Source organism: Hyperolius riggenbachi, chromosome 3, assembly GCF_040937935.1.
Source record: "Hyperolius riggenbachi isolate aHypRig1 chromosome 3, aHypRig1.pri, whole genome shotgun sequence".
Lineage (NCBI taxonomy): Eukaryota > Metazoa > Chordata > Amphibia > Anura > Hyperoliidae > Hyperolius > Hyperolius riggenbachi.
This window is the reverse complement of record NC_090648.1, coordinates 154,987,786-155,005,081: the sequence shown is the minus strand read 5'-3', so window position 1 is coordinate 155,005,081 and position 17,296 is coordinate 154,987,786.

Here is a 17,296-nt window from a genome sequence, read left to right as displayed (position 1 = left end):
GCTAATACTAGCATGTAGGCATGGCTAAAGTAGACCTGAAATGCTACTGGCTTATGGCCATCCTCTGCTTCTGCTACGTTATCAGTCACTGACTCAGAGCCACCATGCAGCTCAGGTGCTCTGACTCCACACACTGCATGTTTGTTTTAGTTGTGTGGCTTAAACACCTGAAACCAAAGACTCATCGCTGCACCAAGGTAAAATACTTTTTTTGTAACAAAAAAAAAAAAAGAACTAAAGATGACAGCCTTCATATCATTCTGCACTAAGACAAACTTGTATGAACTCCTTTATTTTTAGCACATGGGCATCAATTCACTAAGCAGTTTAGACTAGTCTACAGATGTTTTTTAGTCTACTGATGGTTTGGTGTAATATTTTAGACCTGTTTTTAGACCTGGTCTAACATTCAGTAATTACACAATTCACAAAGGCAAACAAGGAGTAACCACGCCCACTTTTTCGGACAGAGATTAGACCAGCTGATATCTGTCGGTAAAGTAATTCTGTGAGGTATTTTAGATATGAGGATGGAACCTTTTGAATTCATTATGCAGGAGTTTAATTGTATGCAGAGGAGAACTCATCAAAGGAAAAGGATGTCAGTCATAGTTACCTGTTTGTTAATTGCATCTTTTGATCATTTCCCCTGCTTTACCGACCTAATTACCAAATGGTTTAGACCAGGTCTAAAAACAGGTAGTGTAGTGGTTGATGATTAGACAAGGTTGGGCAAGTAGCATAGGATGGATACTGCAACAGTAACAACTATAGGATGGAGGCAGAAGTACCAAATTTTTTAGTTCACCCAAGAGCTGCCATGAGCAAGTCTCTACTTTTTACAGCAATCAATGTGTGTATTGCACTTTTTCCTCTTTGTTAGTGCCCATGATTTAATTTTGGGTCCTAATAATGCCTGTGCATTTGTCTTCCATGCAGTAGTTTAGCTAGTACTGTCTGGGCATTTGCACGTAGAGGTGCTCTGTAAGGATTCAGTATAAATAGCTTTCCAAAAAGTTCCACTAAGATATGAAGTCTGCTTTTTTGAGGGCTCTGTTTAATCTCTGAATCTCTCTGTTTCTTTGTGCATAATAGAGTGAAGATTTCCTATGCAGCTTATTTATTTCTCTCAGAAAGGAATAAAAACTCAGATAAAGCAAACTGTGGATCACTCGCAAACACTTATTCCTTTGGGTTACATTCCCTGCTGAAGATCGTTAACATAATATAGATGTAGTAGCAGATGTTGCATAAGAAACAAATGCAGTCTCTTGCCATTAACTGTAAATGTCTATCAAAGTTATAGAAAATTGGCAGTGCATAGGTGTATTAGTGAAAGGACCTATGATATGAATAACGAGTGTCTCCCATGTAAGAATAAGAATCAGCTTTTTTGAGAAGTATGATGAAAATTGCACCTGCAATTATTTTTGGTACAGACAGCCTTACAGTGGTTCAGCTGGCAGTTCAACAGCCAGGGGCATAAAATACACTTTGATGGACAATAATGCAAGTAATACATAACACAGAAGAAGTGGATATTAAAGTATGAATGAGGGGGACTGAAGGTTTGGTAGGAATTGATCTGTAGCGTTGGCCTGTAGAGGTGGGCCGAATGGTTCGCCGGCGAACCTCGGGTGGTTCACCTTCGCCGGCGTAAGGCGAACTTTCCCGGAAGATTGATTCGCCCCATAATGCTCTGCATCACAGTCAGCAGGTGCATTGTAGCCAATCCGGCTATACTAAGCCCTGGAGCCCCACCCCCCCCCTTATATAAGGCAGGCTCCGGCGGCCATTAGCCTCACTCGTGTGCCTGCTAGAGACAGACTAGGGACAGCTGCTGCAGACTTGTTCTCCTATGCATATACATAGGTTAGGATTTAGTTAGTGTTGGGCCCCTCCCATGGAGGATTGACTTCTTCGCAGTGGGAGGGACGAGTACTTAATAGGTTGCATGCAAGCTGTTAATGGAAACCAACATCCTCTTCTAGTGGTAGACAGGTCATGTGTATGCTCGGTGTGTATTCGACCCCACAAGTGGGGCTTGCACTCTTTTGCAGGTAGGCACTAGTCTGTTTTTAAGTAGCGCTGCTCATTTCCTTGCTATGTACTAATGTAATTCGTTTTTGGTCAGCTGCTCCCACTTAACAGCCATGCTTTTGGTGTATATGCAGAGCTTCTGTTTGGGTTTAAGGTGCGTTTGTAGTTCCTGGGGGGGCTCGGCGCATCTCTGATGGAGGCCATTCGGAGGCGGCCTGGTGTTGCGCTGATCCACCTTGTGCGCACTTGTGTTGTTTAGACAGCATTGCTAATTCATACTGTGTGTCCCACTGCCAGCAGCAGCAGCAGCAGCACATTCAGTGACTACCTGTGTGTGTGAGACACACTCACCTCACTGCATATAGCTACCTTTTGTGTTCAGTGAACTCACCTCACTGCATATAACTACCTTTGTGTTGAGTGAACTCAGCTGACTGCATATATAACTACCTTTGTGTTGAGTGAACTCAGCTGACTGCATCTAACTACCTTTTGTGTTCACTGAACTCACCTCACTGCATATATAACTACCTTTGGGTTGAGTGAACTCACCTCACTGCATCTAACTACCTTTTGTGTTCAGTGAACTCACCTCACTGCATATATAACTACCTTTGGGTTGAGTGAACTCACCTCACTGCATATCTACCTTTTCTATTGAGTCAACTCACCTCACTGCATATACCTAGCTTCCCCCCGAGATGGACAATATGGACAAACCAGGTAGAGGAAGAGGTAGAGGCAGACCCAGAGGAAGGCCACCTGGCACTGTCAGGTCTGTGCGAGGTGGTGTTGCTGTGATTTCGTGTGGACCTGGCCCAAAGTACAGTGCTCAGAAGAAGGCACGTGCCATCACTTCCCAAAATTGTGAGGATGTGCTTGAGTATTTAACACAGAACATCTCATCTCCCGCAGCCACCAGCGCTACAACAAGCACCACATCTGCTGTATTTGACACTTCGCAGGAGTTATTTGGTGGTGGTGGTAGTGAAATCACTGATTCACAGCAACTACTGCAACAACAAGAAGAAGATGCAGGTACACCACCTCATATGTCTGAGTTAGGTGGCGATAGTATGGAAGTAACGTGTGAGGAGGGGCATGGTGAACCACCTGAAGCTGGTGCAGTTGTGGAGTTGTCTGAGGAAAGCGAAGCTGGGCAGGAGGATTATGATGACGATTATACGGATGTCACGTATGTTCCCAATAGAGGAGATGACCAGGGGGACAGTTCAGAGGGGGAGCCAGAGAGGAGTAGGAGGAGACGACTCCATGATAGAAGCAGAGGGAGCTCGTCCTTAGAAACAGCTGGGGGCAGTGTCCGGCGCCATGTATCACCAGCTATGGCCAGCCAGAGCCAACATGCCCTTCAAGGTCAGCTGTTGATGCCACCGTAGTGCCATCACCCCAGGGGGGCTCAGCGGTTTGGAAATATTTTACGGTGTGTGCCTCAGATAGGAGCAAAGCCATCTGTTCTCTCTGCCTCCAAAAATTGAGCCGTGGAAAGGCCAACACTCACGTAGGGACAAGTGCCTTACGAAGGCACCTGGAGAAAAGGCACAAACAGCTATGGGAAGAACACCAGAGGAAGAGCAGCACCCCTCAAAAGACAAGCCACCCTCCTTCTCCTCTTCCTCCTTCAGGTACATCGTCTTCATCCGCTTTCTCCCTTGAACCTTCACAGCCACCCTCCTTCACACCGCCTCTGCCCTTGAGCGGTTCCTGCTCCTCTGCCCACAGCAGTAGCCAGGTGTCCGTAAAGGAAGTCTTTGAGCGGAAGAAGCCAATTTCGGCCAGTCACCCTCTTGCCCGGCGTCTGACAGCTGGTGTGGCGGAACTATTAGCTCGCCAGCTATTACCATACAAGCTGGTGGAGTCAGAGGCTTTCCGTAAATTTGTGGCCATTGGGACACCGCACTGGAAGATACCAGGCCGCACTTATTTTTCACGAAAGGCCATACCCAAACTGTACCGTGCAGTTCAGAGGCAAGTGGTGTCATCTATTGCGAAGAGCGTTGGGTCAAGGGTCCACCTGACCACGGATGCCTGGTCTGCCAAGCACGGGCAGGGCCGCTACATTACGTACACAGCCCATTGGGTCAACCTGGTGACCAATGGCAGCAAGCAGGGAGTACGTGGCTGCGCAGCGGACCGACTTGTCACACCTCCACGGCTTGCAGGCAGGCCTCCTGCCACCTTCTCCTCCAGCTACATCCTCTTCGCTGTCAACCTCCTCCTCCTCCTTGGCTGAGTGTCAGTTGAACTCTAGCGGCGCTGCTACATGTGCTGAATCTGGTCGTGCAAAGATTTGTCTCAAAGTACCCAGGCTTAGAGGACGTCCTAAAGCAGACGAGGAAGTTGTGTGGGCATTTCAGGCGGTCTTATATGGCCATGGCACGCTTTGCGGACATTCAGCGGAAAAACAACTTGGCGGTGAGACACTTGATATGCGATAGCCCAACTCGCTGGAATTCCACCCTGCTCATGTTCTCTCGCCTGCTAGACCAGGAGAAAGCCGTCACCCAGTACCTGTACAACTACAGTAGAAGGGCACAATCTGGGAAGATGGGGATGTTGTGGCCCAACAGCTGGACACTGATGCGAAATGCATGCAGGACTATGCGGCCTTTGAGGAGGTGACCAACCTGGTGAGTCGCGCTAAAGGCACCATCAGCGACTTGATCCCCTACGCTTACTTCCTGGAGCGTGCTGTGCGTAGAGGGTGGATGAAGCTGTGGAGGAGCGGGAACAGGAACAGCTACGGCAGGAGGATTCGTGGGGGCGATTTACATCCGAACCACATGTTTCCTCGACACCTGCGGCACCACAGAGGGGGGAGGAGGAGGAAGTAGAGGAGTCGTGTGGGGAAGGAGAGGAGTCAGACTCGGATGACGATTATGAGGAAGGTGTTTCTGTGGAGGAGGAAGAGGCGGCGGCGCCGGCAGAAGAACAACCACATCAGCCATCACAGGGGGCTTCTGCTGCTCCACGTTCCCATGGTATTGTTCGTGGCTGGGGGGAGGAAGAGGAGTTGCGTGACGTCACTGTAGAAGAGCAAGAGGAGATGGAGAGTACGTCTGGATCCGACTTTGTGCAGATAGCCTCTTTCATGTTGTCCAGCCTGTTGAGGGACCCCCGTATCAAAAAACTCAAGGGGAATGACCTGTACTGGGTGGCCACGCTACTAGACCCTCGGTACAGGCACAAAGTGGCAGACCTGTTACCAACTCAAGACAAGGCGGAAAGGATGCAGCACTTGCAGAACAAGCTGTCAATGATGCTTTACAATGCATTTAAGGGTGATGTGACAGTACAACGCAATAAAGGTACCACTGGCAGTAATCCTCCTCCTCCTCACCAGTCCACGCAGGCAAGGACAGGATGCTCCAGCGATCTCGGGGTGATGTCGGACATGCGGACATTCTTTAGTCCAACGCCTCGCAGCAGCCCTTCGGGATCCACCCTCCACCAACGCCTGGGCCGACAGGTAGCCGACTACCTGGCCTTAAGTGTGGATGTACACACTGCGACTGCGAGCAGCGAGGATGAACCCTTGCTCTACTGGTTGCGCATGCTTGACCTGTGGCCAGATCTGTCCCAATTTGCCATACAACTTCTCTCTTGCCCTGCCGCAAGCGTCCTGTCAGAAAGGACCTTCAGTGCAGCTGGAGGCATTGTCACTGAGAAGAGAAGTCGCCTAAGTCATGACAGTGTTCAGTACCTGACCTTTATCAAAATGAATGAGGCATGGATCCCTGAGGGCTATTGCACGACCGAAGACTAAGTCAGTCCCCACACACAGCATCTCTGCCTGCAGGCCGCTTGACTGCCTTCTCCGCCACCACCACCAGGGTCCAGGACTCTAGGCAGATTCCAGAATTTTTAAGGCCACTGCTAGCAGCGGCCGCTATACTAATTTTTCTGGGGCGTGCACATGCCTGCCTAATTTTTCTGGCTGAACTGCAGGCGGCTGCAACAAAAAAACAAAAGGCATGTACATGTGCCCATCCCCCTTCACGATCATTACCTTGCCGCGGTGAAGGGGCTTGCGTATCACAATGAAGCAATGACCGCCGGCTATATGAGTGTCTCGGGTGGGGGTGGCACACCAAAGATAAATAAGGTCGTTGTTTCATTGTGGTCAGACCAAATTTGATCAGCTGGACAGTCACTGTTCTGTCATTCAGCTACATCAGCCGGGCGACCATATGGGCTGAAAAGCCACCATCACCTGCACTCTCGTCATGGTGCGCACCAGTCCAGCACGGCTGTCACTACACAAACGGCTGTTTGCAGTCACTGCATACCTTTCACTGCATCTGTGACTGCACATTGTATTATACCTGGCAGTCAATGCAGAACTTGCACTTGAATGGATGGCAGACTTGCCCTCCATAACGGATTCCCGTTAAAGGATTTAAAGTTGATTCATTACAATTAGGGCCTCAAAAGTCCTCCTGAGTCCTGTATTGTTATTTTTGGTCACTACCTCGGGGCGGGTGTGCATGCCTGCCTGCCTGCTGCCCTCCTTGCCTGTGTAGTGGTAGCCATTGCTCAGGCTCCAACTCCGGAATGCAATACAACCATCTACAGTTTCAAACAATTTAAAAATACAACCATCTACATTTTAAAACAATTTAAAAATACAACCATCTACAGTCTCAAACAATTTAAAAATACAACCATCTACAGTTTCAAACAATTGAAAAAAATGGCAAAAAACTTGCCCTCCGTAAAACATTCTTGGCAAATGCTTTCGACTTGGTTTGTCTTCCGCTGGGTCAAGGGTCCATCTGATCACAGATGCCTGGTCTGCAAAGCACGGTCAGGGCAGCTACAGCATGGATCTCAGCAGGCTCCCACTTCGGGCCGGAATCCAACCTTCATTCCCCGCCCATTACCCGTGGTGACAATGGCAGACTTGCCCTCCATAACAGGTTCCCATTAAAGGATTTAAAGTTGATTCATTACAATTAGGGCCTCAAAAGTCCTCCTGAGTCCTGTATTGTTATTTTTGGTCACTACCCCAGGGTGGGCGTGCACGCCTGCCTGCTGCCCTCCTTGCCTGTGTAGTGATAGCCGTTGCTCAGGCTCCAACTCCGGAACGCAATACAACCATCTACAGTTTCAAACAATTTAAAAATACAACCATCTACATTTTAAAACAATTTAAAAATACAACCATCTACAGTTTCAAACTATTTAAAAATACAACCATCTATAGTTTCAAACAATTGAAGAATACAACCATCTGCAGTTTCAAACAATTGAAAAAAAATGGCAAAAAACTTGCCCTCCGTAAAACATTCTTGGCAAATGCTTTTGACTTGGTTTGTCTTCCGCTGGGTCAAGGGTCCATCTGATCACAGATGCCTGGTCTGCAAAGCACAATCAGGGCAGCTACAGCATGGGTCTCAGCAGGCTCCCACTTCGGGCCGGAATCCAACCTTCATTCCCCGCCCATTACCCGTGGTGACAATGGCAGACTTGCCCTCCATAACGGATTCCCATTAAAGGATTTAAAGTTGATTAATTACAATTAGGGCCTCAAAAGTCATCCTGAGTCCTGTATTGTTATTTTTGGTCACTACCTCGGGGCGGGCGTGCATGCCTCCTTGCCTGTGTAGTGGTAGCCGTTGCTCAGGCTCCACACCGGATTCCATCCCTCATTCCCCGGCCATTACCTGGGGTCACAAATGGCAGACTTGCCCACATCCATATGATTCTCGTGAAAGGAATGTGGTGTCATCTTTGCCCGCCATAACTGGTTCTCGTTAAAGGATTTAAAGTACATTCATTTCAAATACAGCAAGCCCTCGATAGTCATCCTGTATTGTTATTTTTGGTCACTACCTCGGGGCGGGCGTGCATGCCTTCCTGCTGCCCTCCTTGGATGTGTAGTTGTAGCCGTTGCTCAGGCTCTACACCGGATTCAAACCCTCATTCCCCGGCCATTACCTGGGGTCACAATGCCAGACTTGCCCGCCTCCATAGGATTCTCATTGTAGCGGTACTGAACAAGTACACAGCAAGTAGAAAATGTAATTTAAAACCAAAACGTAAGCTTTTTAACAATGCCATGGAAAGTTGAGAAGGCAGTCACACATTACCTGACATCACTGAGTGAGGAAGAGCAATCTCGCCATGTTGCGCAGTCGTCCAGCATGGCCGTCACTACACAAACAGCTGGTAACTTGTGGTGCGTTACACAGTTAGTTTGGTGTGTCAGTGTAAAGCAGTACTCTGATTACACTACCTGATTGATGTATACACATGCAAGATGTTTTAATAAAGCACGTTAGGCCTGCAATTTAGCATTCAATGTGATTTCTGCCCTTAAAATGCTGTTTTGCATCACTTCCAGATTTTTCCCCGGGACTTTTGGCGTGTATCCCACTCCGCCATGCCCCCTCCAGGTGTTAGACCCCTTGAAACATCTTTTCCATCACTTTTGTGGCCAGCATAATTTTTTCTATTTTTCAAAGTTCGCCTCGCCATTGAAGTCTATTGCGGTTCGCGAACTTTTCCGCGAACCGAACCTTCCGCGGAAGTTCGCGAACCCGGTTCGCGAACCTAAAATTGGAGGTTCGGCCCATCACTAGTGGCCTGATGAGAGGAGATTGATATAATAATTGCTGGGGTGGGAGGGTTCGTTCACTATTTTGTTTGCCCTGGTTCTCAGTCTGGAGGTGTGAAGGCATTCCAGTGATGGCAGGGGTGTGCCGATGATTCTCTCCACAGCACTGATGACCCTCTGAAGTTTGTTTCTACAGCCAATGGAGGTGCCTGCATGACAGATGATGATGAAGGAGCAGAGGATAGGCGGAGTAGAAGCAGGTCAGTAGCTCCTGTGGCATTCCAAATGTTTTCAGTTGTGCAAGGAAGAACATACTTTTTTTTAGATTTTTTTTCTGTGTTTTGCTGGTGTTTTCACATCATCTCAGGTCGCTAGAGATGGTAGTGCTTGGGAAACCAATGTTTTGTACCCTAGCGACTTCAGTAAAATACACTAGTTGGAATGCTGGGGTCGAAAGGATAGCAGATTTGATTCTTAAAAAGTTCCACAACACTGAATGGCAGACAGCACTTTGGCATCCATGTCTGCCCACCAGTATAATTAATGCAGTTGTTACTTTTTTGTATTATTCCTAAGTAAATAGCACAGCAAGTTGTAAAAGTTTTTCTTTCAAAGTCTTTTGTACCAATAAATGTTGAGATGCAGGAGCAATGTACCGTTTACTAAGCCAGTTAATAAGAAATTGTGTCGTAAAGTCACAGATCAGGGCTAGATTTCTTTTCAGAGTTTGGTCATTTCTTTGATGAAATGTCCTCGTAATGCACTTACTGTATAAGATAAACGTGTTGTCTATTTGTAACAGTTAGTGCAAATATTACAGTGTCCTCGTGTGTACCTGAACTATTTTGTCTACGCTTCAGTCACCTTATATCTTCATGAAAATCACTAATAGTGTTGATCAGAAATGGTAATTTTAGTTTTCTGACTTTTTGCTTGATTTTCATAGTTACAATTCGTAATTATGATTTAATGGGTATTCTTTATATCCCGTCATGTTTTCAAGTTACACAAAATTGGAATCATTTTTTTTTTACCTAACTCGTGAAAGGAACAATTTAATTTCACCACAATTTTGTAAACATTTCACATTTTTGCACAGATAACAAAGATATTTGCAAAAATGTATGGGCATAAGAAAACACATTTTGGTCAAATGCTTTGAAGTCTATGAACATGAGAAAACACGTTTTTTGCACAGATCAGTATATGCAGTAAAATTTATGGGCATATGTATAAAACACATTTCCACCAAATATTTGAAGCCAATGGGCATGAGAAAACACATTTTCAAGAAATAAGTAATTATGATTAGAGCAAAATTAACTCTAGTTGTATGAAATTTTGGACTTCGATTTTGCATCACAGCTGTGATTTTTGCTGCAAAATTACTACTATGCAAAATTCTAGCTCATCACTGATCACTAAAACCATCATGCTAGATGTTAGCGCCATGTCCATTTTCTTGCAGTTATGCAATAGTGCAACATTTGCAGGATATGCGTGCTGCAATGCGTTGTGTTGAAACACAATGAAGGCATCATTTGCTCTATGCATGAAATGCAATCTCTGCATTGCAAGGCACAAAAAATACTTTCTTTTGACTTTATATTTACCTGGGGAACCTGCCATTTTAATGCAAACCTGAAGTGAAAAAAGTATGATATAATGAATTGTATGCGTAGTACAGATATTGAATAGAACATAAGTAGCAAAGAAAAGAGTTTCACATTTTTATTTTCAGTTATATAGCTTTTTTTTTAAATAACATTGCATCATTCAGTCACAGTTGCAGTTTTAAAAACATACTGGGCCATAGGCAGTTCACTTTTTTCTTAGGAGATAATTTTTCATTTTCAATTTCAAATAACTTTCCAGCACTTTTCAACTACAAATAGTACCAAAAAGTAGTTGAAAAGTACTATCAAAATTGTTTTGAGTATTTTCTTCCTTTCTAGTGGCTTAAAGGGCATTTTATTTGCAAGTTTAAAAATATCAACTTGGAGAAAACTAAGGAGGAAAAGTGAATTTCATACGGGCCAATGTCTATTAAAACACCAGAAAGCAAACACATACTCAAAATAATGTTTACTGTAATTTTTCACCTACTTTTTGGTACTTTTCCCATTGCAAAGTGCTAACAAAGTTATTTTAAATTGAAAATGAAAAATTATCTCCTAGGAAAAAACTTAGGCGAGAAAGTGAATTGCATACAGGCCACTCTGTCTTTTAAACTATAAAACAAAGCAGAAATGATGACCCTTTGAACTTTCCTGCAGTAAAATCTTATCTCAAGCTGTCTTTTATTGTTTCTTTGCTGTTTAAATGCTTCAGAAAACAGGGCTACAGTTCTTTTGCATTGATAACAACTGAATTTTTTTTCAAACTCTTCCTGTACTGGAAAACAATAAGAGACTCTTTTCTGTGCTATTAATGTTCTATTTCTTAGCTGTACTACACATACAGTTCATTATATCATAAGTGTATTTTCGCTTCAGGTTTGTTTTTAAGACAGATGCTGCATCTACCGCCTACTTGTTGCTAGCAGTCCCCTGACTGAATGTTTTTTTGCCTCTGGCACACAAGGTTCATTCAGTTTTACTTGCAGTACCAATAGCCTTAGTTAGACTTGGCCTAATTGAGCAGTCTTTCTTTAATGTGACATAAGTGAGATTTTTCCACTTGTTGATCACTCGGCATTTCATCTGTTAGATCACCAAGCAGGTAAACACCAGCTCTGTGGATGCTGATACCCATTGTTCTGTGCATTTGCGACAACATTGACCACATTTTCTGAATTTATGTCATCATGCCATCACTCTTACTTTTGGCACAAAAAAGTACTTAAACCACTTCGGACCTGACTGACTGAAACCTCATGCTCACCAGACCAGTTTTTACAGCTTTGAAATGCATCCATATGTTTAGCCTATGTAAGCAATTTTCATATTTTTTTACAGGACGAATAGGATTCACTTATTGAACCCTAATGTGATATTGCAGATGATTGGTATTTATTTTTTGTGCCTTCTTATGGCAAAATGTATAGGAAAAAACCTGAAAAAGTGTGTTTGTATCATGCATTACAAAGACAAAGACAAAAGACAAAGACAAACACTTATATAGTGCTTTTCTCCTGGCGGACTCAAAGCACCAGAGCTGCAGCCACTAAACCGCGCTCTATAGGCAGTAGCAGTGTTAAGGAGACTTGCCTAAGGTCCCCTGCTGAATAGGTGCTGGTTTACTGAACACAATTAAATGGACCCTCTTATGGAGAATAATGTAAAATCATAGCTTTTATTAAAGAGTTGCTAAAAACTGTCGATAGAGCAATAATGCTATTTATATACAAGGTCACTAAGAAGATTAACAAATCAGCATGATTCAAGGTCCCTAATTGATTGAAAATCAGGGTATCACTGTGATTAGGTTACACCGTTCCTTTCCCAATGATAAATACATACAACTGTGACCCTCAGCCTTACATCATCAGGGGAAAATTAAAGTAAACATATCAATCCCACTGGGAGGTGCCAGGAACAGAGGTGGGAACGGGGTGTGCCTTTAGAAGCAGCAAACTGGGACTGAATCTCTGCATAGCTTTGCACCTAATCAAGCACTAATAGAAGTGCAGAGTGGAATAGCAGAGCAGTGGGTGAGAGTATCTAACTTACCTGTCGGGGCACTCCATGCTACAGGCCCAATAGATGACTTTCAGGCTTGTCCCTGTTGATGTTCATCCTGGGAACCCCAGGAGGCAGAAGACAATACAAAGCTTCACTGTGCCACTCTTCATGGGGCGAAGGACTCGATCCCCCCATTCAGGGGTAGCACACAGGCTCACCACATGACCAGCTCTAGGAGGACTGCTTCAAAAACTCTGGCCCCACCAGTTTTCTTTTGAACCAGACTTCAGCAAAACTAACCTAAAATTGAGCTATTAGCCAAGTGAGTCCATTGCATTACATACTCTCATAACAATACGTTGATTTGTGAATAGTCACCTGCCAAATAATACACTATCGTTTATTAAAACTCTTTACCAACATTTTTTACAATCAAAAGCCATAACCATCTCAAAATAAGTTAACAAACCATCATAATATATTGTTTTTAGAAGCATATCTTACATCTGATCTCACAAAACACTCCCTATAACCCTTTACATTCTCCCACACCATATGTGATTTTTAATATAATTCTTTGGAATATGTTTTCCTCTTATAATTACATATGTACGATTCAAATGCCAGTTCATCCCTCGGAGGATCAGAGTAGATCAACAGCGGCGATAAACTAACCCAGGCTGGAAATGATTTGGGTAAACTAAGGTGACCTTAAAAGCAGCACTTTAGATATAAATATATATTTATTCCAGCAGGACTGAAATAAATATTTAAGAACATCGGAATCCCATTTGAAGCTAAACAGATCTCGCTCCATATATCCAAATCTCAGTGTGATAAATGGAGATGAATCTAAAATTTATAGAAGGCTAGCATTTACATAAACTTTAATCTGCTAACGTATAGTACATTAAACAAGAGAGTTGGAACAAATGTTCGGGGGGAGAAAAAAATGTGACTTAGTTCAAGACAAAAGTAGAAAAAAAAATCTAATATGATTAACATAATATTTCATCGGGACTTATCTTATTAAAAGCATAATTGTTTTCAGACGTACACGCGTCAGCGCCAGCATTAACTATAATCTAGCGCTATATTTATACCAACCTGAAAGGAGGCTGTGTGAAAAATGGTTGCTTCTTGTGATGCATAGGCATTTTATTAATGTTTGAATAATAACTGCCTAGAGGGCTTGTCATAAATTAAAGCAAAGAATTGAGATATAAATTTTTATGAGCACTAGTTATACATTTCCATTATGTGTTTAAAAATGAAGGAATTACTATGTGAACACGGAAGAAGAGTAGAGAGGAAGAGAAAAAAAATCACATTTATTTGAGCTGATCTGGTGTATAGCGATGAGCAGTTAAGGAAGCTACTTGATGCCATTGAGAAAGATGTATCTGTCCCTTTGAAGAGATAGATCATGTTCTGTGTCTAGAGTCCATTGTGCCTGAGAGTTCCTGCAATAGCTTCCCTGACTGGGTTATTTATGTCGTTGTGGCAAGTGATGATATATCAGTATATTTAGGCAACTTAAATGCAAACACTGCAGGTTATGATGGGAGATAGGAATGGAAGCTTGCATGCGGAGAAGATGGACTTAGCAAAGACAGACATGGAGGTCAGGCACTTTTTTTAGCTCGATTTTACCTCAAAGATGTGCTCCAGCAATACAGCTAAATGAATTTAAAATTTGAGGTGTAAGTTCTGGGGGAGCAGGTCTTGCAACTGCTGTGAGGCCTGTCGTGGACTTGCGGTTCCCATATGACATGCCCCAGATAGCTGCCATGCAGAGTGTGTATAGAAACACTGGCACCACTTTTATTTTTACCCCACATGGAGGCCAGTACTCTTGTCCCATCTGCTTTGCTCTCCCGTCCCTTTCATCCATGCAGCCCATTACCTAATGCCAATCCCGGGCTCCAGTGACATTAGCCCCAAACTGGTTTTGGGACAAGGCTGTGTAAGTGCAAGGAGATGGAGGCAGATGGGAAAAGAGGACTGGGGGAGGGGGGAAAATGGCACAGTAGGGGTGACATGGCTATAATGGGAAGTGGAACAATGTCGACAATATTATATTCTGGATTTAGAATCAGAAATATTTATTTAATCAAGTACAATGGGGGTTGTACTCAGAAATTTGTTCATCACATAAGGGTTGGTGATTGTACAGCAAATAGCATTACAGTAGAATAAACATATTGTAGAGTGGTGGTTGGAGAAATGTGAGGTGGAAGACTGCAGGAGCCTCTGCAGGAGCCGTTAGTCATGTGGGCTCACGTGGTGTGCTGGACTCTAGAGCCTGACGCAAATTGAGGGAGCGCTGCCAATCAGATTTAAGCCAGCGATACCTGCGCCAATCAGTGAGGAAGCCAGGAGGAGGCCTTGCAGATAATTGGACAGGGATCAAAGGGGGGAAAGGGGAAATAAAGAGTTGCGAGGAGTAGAGACGCCGGCGAACGGTTCCAGGCGAACTTCGGGGGTTCGCGTTCGCCTACCAAACGCAAACTTTCCCGGAAGTTCGATTCGCCCCATAAAGCTCTATTGAGCAAAACTTTGACTCTCTATATCACAGCCAGCAGACACATTATTGCCATACACACTGCTCTCAATGCTGGAGGCCCACCCCCCCTCCCTCCCTCCCTCCCTCCTCCCTCCTCCAAGTAAGGTCCTTATACTGCCTACACTAATTAGTTAAGGGACAGCTGCTACACACTCTGCTAGGCAGATTGTAATTAGCCTGATTGTGGGTTCCACCCTTCTACCTATTCCCTCCTCCCTCCTACCGGAGGGAGGAGGGTCTCATCTGCCAGGGAATTCCAGTATTTCAAAAACCAGCTTATATACCATGATAGGGATTTGAACCCAGGCCTCAGTGTATGGTAGGCAACTAACATATCCATTGTACCACCTACACTACTAGCTGAAATTAGCTGAAATTAGCTGAAATTAGCTGAAAGTAGCTGAAATTAGCCTAGCATGTACCATTTATGCTTAATGCAAGAGAAAAATTAGACAAGACAAATAACATTTATATCACACTTTTCTCCTGGCAGACTCAAAGCACCAGAGCTGCAGTCACTAGGGCACACTCTATAGGCAGTAGCACAGATATGTAGCCAGATATGGCCTTGTATTTTGTGTTCAACAGTTGTCAAGAGAAAAATTAGACAAGATAGCAGTGTTAGGAAGACTTGCCTAAAGTCTCCTACTGAATAGGTGCTGGCTTACTGAACAGACAGAGACAAGATTCAAACGCTGGTCTCCTGTGTCAGAGTGTCAGAGGCAGAGCCATTCACCATTACACCATGCAGCCACTGCTTACAGACATGTAGCCAGACATGGCCTTGTATTTTGTGTTCAACAGTTGTCCAAAGAGAACCCCAGATAGCCAGGTAGATTCATCTCTCTCTCTCTCTCTCTCCCTCTCTCTCTCACCAACACTACATGCTGAAGCCAGCCTAGCATGTACCATTTATGCTCAATCCATTTATGCTCAAAAATAGAGAGAGAGAGAGAGAGAGAGAGAGAGAGAGAGAGAGAGAGAGAGAGAGAGAGAGAGAGAGAGAGAGAGAGAGAGAGAGAGAGAGAGAGAGAGAGAGAGAGAGAGAGAGAGGGATGTATCTACCTGGCTATCTGGGGTTCTCTTTGGACAAGATCTGTAAGCAGTGGATGCATGGTGTAATGGTGAAGGGCTCTGCCTCTGACACAGGAGACCAGAGTTCGAATCTTGTCTCTGTCTGTTCAGTAAGCCAGTACCTATTCAGTAGGAGACCTTTGGCAAGTCTTCCTAACACTGCTATCTTGTCTAATTTTTCTCGTGACAACTGTTGAACACAAAATACAAGGCCATGTCTGGCTACATGTCTGTGCTACTGCCTATAGAGTGTGCCCTAGTGGCTGCAGCTCTGGTGCTTTGAGTCTGCCAGGAGAAAAGTGTGATATAAATGTTATTTGTTATACATGTCTGTAAGCAGTGGCTGCATGGTGTAATGGTGAATGGCTCTGCCTCTGACACAGGAGACCAGAGTTCGAATCTCGTCTCTGTCTGTTCAGTAAGCCAGCACCTATTCAGTAGGAGACCTTAGGCAAGTCTTCCTAACACTGCTATCTTGTCTAATTTTTCTCTTGACAACTGTTGAACACAAAATACAAGGCCATGTCTGGCCACATGTCTGGCTACATGTCTGGCTACATGTCTGGCTACATGTCTTAAGCAGTGGCTGCATGGTGTGATGGTGAATGGCTCTGCCTCTGACACAGGAGACCAGAGTTCAAATCTCGTCTCTGTCTGTTCAGTAACCCAGCACCTATTCAGTAGGAGACCTTAGGCAAGTCTTCCTAACACTGCTATCTTGTCTAATGTTTCTCTTGACAACTGTTGAACACAAAATACAAGGCCATGTCTGGCTACATATCTGTGCTACTGCCTATATAGAGTGTGCCCTAGTGGCTGCAGCTCTGGGGCTTTGAGTCTGCCAGGAGAAAAGTGTGATATAAATGTTATTTGTCTTGTCTAATTTTTCTCTTGCATTAAGCATAAATGGTACATGCTAGGCTACTTTCAGCTACTTTCAGCTACTTTCAGCTAGTAGTGTTGGTGGTACAATGGATATGTTAGTTGCCAACCATACACTGAGGCCTGGGTTCAAATCTCTATCATGGTATATAAGCTGGTTTTTGAAATACTGGAATTCCCTTGCAGATGAGACCCTCCTCCCTCCGGTAGCAGGGAGGAGGGAATAGGTAGAAGGGGTGGAGGGCTAAAATAGGGGTCTGTGTGAAACCTAGATGTTAGCCTGGGACATTTGATGTGTATTTCACTCAATCATGTCTGCCTCCAGGTATTAGAGCCTTTGAAACATGTTTTCCATCATTTTTCTAGGTGTCAGAATTTTCTCTTTTTTACAAAGTTCGCCTCCCCATTGAAGTTTATTGCGGTTCGCAAACTTTTTCGCGAACCAAACCTTTCGCGGAAGTTCGCGAACAGGGTTCGCGAACCGAAAATCGGAGGTTCACGACATCTCTAGTGAGGAGGAGCTCTGTGGGTTGT